The 2,432-nt window shown below is 28.0% G+C and overlaps 1 protein-coding gene across 1 annotated transcript in view; it reads left to right on the top strand.

The window, feature by feature from the left end:
• LOC111683280 (probable serine/threonine-protein kinase DDB_G0282963) overlaps window positions 1-2,432 on the top strand; it is a 97,411-nt gene that overhangs the window by 39,224 nt on the left and 55,755 nt on the right. The gene's annotated exons all lie outside the window — the stretch shown is intronic.

The following is a 2,432-nucleotide window of genomic DNA, read 5'->3' as shown; positions in this document are numbered from 1 at the left end:
TAGAACAGAACTAGAACAGAACTAGAACAGAACTAGAACAGAACTAGAACATAACTAGAACAGAACTAGAACAGAATTAGAACAGAACTAGAACAGAACTAGAACAGACCTAGAACAGAACTAGAGCAGAACCAGAGCAGAACCTGAGCAGAACTAGAACACAACTAGAACAGAACTAGAACAGATTTAGAAATAAACTAGAAAAACGCCACAAAACTTTTTGAATTCTTTTATTTTTATCGTATAATATTTATTGATTTTCTAACTCATTTGCAACCATAATTAATTAATTATTTTAAACTTTGACATTTCCATTTCCAAGGAGAAATATTTCATTTGCAACCTGAGACCATATTTCATTTTGCATACCAAAAATAGATACCACAACATTATTTTCAAAGTGATAAAAAACTTTACGTTTGCTTTTGCCCCCTGCTAAAGAATCTAAAAATTCCTTTAGATTTTTAATGACACATTATATTTTTGTTAAACAAACATGAGTTGAATAAAGTAGAATATATGCCATTTAAATGAATGTGTTTAAAAAAATATAATTCATTTTTTTTCGTTCGTTTTTGTTTGCTCCACAAGTGACACAATTTTTAAACGATCACAACAAAATTAACAAAATTTGTAGAGAAAACATTAAATAAAGATTAAATGTGATTTAACTACAAAGAAAATATAAATAAATGAGAAATGAAAAATAATTTAAATCATTTAGTGTTTGTTTGTCGACAACGTCACAGGTTCCAACAAAAAAAAAACAACAGATTTTTTTTTCAGTTTTTTTTTTAAGGAGGGAATGAAATGCCGAAACAATAAAAATAAAAGACAACATAAAAATGAATTTAAATATGAGTTCATCATCTTTTAAATCTTCAAAAGACTGTCTGATCAATGTTCGTTACTCATAAAAAGAATGATATTTTGGAATCTTTCCTTCTTTTTGTAGTTTATTTTTTTTTTTTTTTTTGAAAAACTATATGAATTTTGTACAACAGAAATAAGCATGTGTCGTGGTATATGGGTGGTGAGGGTAGAGAACAGAACTTTAAAATATAATTTCTTATAAGCTAAAAATTTTACCCAAAAATTTTTTAATTTTAGTTTAATGTGATTATTTCACTTAAATGAATATATTCCTTTCCAGCACTGACTCTTTAAGTTTATTAATAATCATGAATCTCAACAAAAATATTTTAGCTTTTTGGTTGTAGAAAGAATGAAAGAAATTCCCACTATAAAGAGCATAAATTTGAAATTGTACTGGTGTTGATTTTTTTGTTGACTTTTTGCGTTTGTTTTGTTTTTGTGTTTTCAAATTAAAATTAATTTAATTGTTTTCATATTAGAATGTCATTTTAAGATTAAATGTTGAAGAATTTATTTAATGCCTTTTTGGCTAAAAATAAATTCTTCATATTTTAGCACACGAGTTTTTTATTCTTGTTTTGTATTTATTTATTCAATTTATCAAATTAGTTTTTTTTTTTTTAATTTCTTTGGTTTATATTATTTATTCAGTCTTTCTTTTAATTTGTTCATTTAAATTTAAGTGGCTCAGTAGGTTGTTATTTCAGATGATTAAGTTCCTGCAGTCTTTTCGTGTTTTGTATCAAATTATAGATGACTAATTTCAAAAGCTAAGTATCATCTTCAACGTTAAACGTTTTCTTTCTAAATTGAGCTGATTCATAATGGATGCAGTTGCGTTCACAGACATTTCAGTGCAATAAAAAATAAGGATTTTGTTCTATAATTTGTTTCTCTTTATTGAATTTGTCTAATACTATGATAATAATAAAATAAATATTTTGTTACATAACACTGTTCGGCACAAAAATCGTTATTCTTATGTTTTAGTTTTATTCTAGTTCTAGTTCTGTTTTAGTTCTGTTCTAGTTCTGTTCTAGTTCTGTTCTAGTTCTGTTCTAGTTCTGTTCTAGTTCTGTTCTAGTTCTGTTCTAGTTCTGTTCTAGTTCTGTTCTAGTTCTGTTCTAGTGCTGTTTTAGTTCTGTTCTAGTTATGTTCTAGTTCTGTTCTAGTTCAGTTCTAGTTCTGTTCTAGTTCTGTTCTAGTTCTGTTCTAGTTCTGTTCGAGTTCTGTTCTAGTTCTGTTCTAGTTCTGTTCTAGTTCTGTTCTAGTTCTGATCTAGTTCTGTTCTAGTTCTGTTCTAGTTCTGTTCTAGTTCTGTTCTAGTTCTGTTCTAGCTCTGTTCTAGTTCTGTCCTAGTTCTGTCCTAGTCCTGTTATAGTCCTGTTATAGTTCTGTTCTAGTTCTGTTCTAGTTCTGTTCTAGTTCTGTTCTAGTTCTGTTCTAGCTCTGTTCTAGCTCTGTTCTAGTTCTGTTCAAGTTCTGTTCTAGTTCTGTTCTAGTTCTGTTCTAGTTCTGTTCTAGTTCTGTTCTAGTTCTGTTCTAGTTCTGTTCTA

Source organism: Lucilia cuprina, chromosome 4, assembly GCF_022045245.1.
Source record: "Lucilia cuprina isolate Lc7/37 chromosome 4, ASM2204524v1, whole genome shotgun sequence".
Classification (NCBI taxonomy): Eukaryota; Metazoa; Arthropoda; class Insecta; order Diptera; family Calliphoridae; genus Lucilia; species Lucilia cuprina.
The sequence above is the reverse complement of the archived record's forward strand: the minus strand, read 5'-3'. Positions and strand labels throughout refer to the sequence as shown.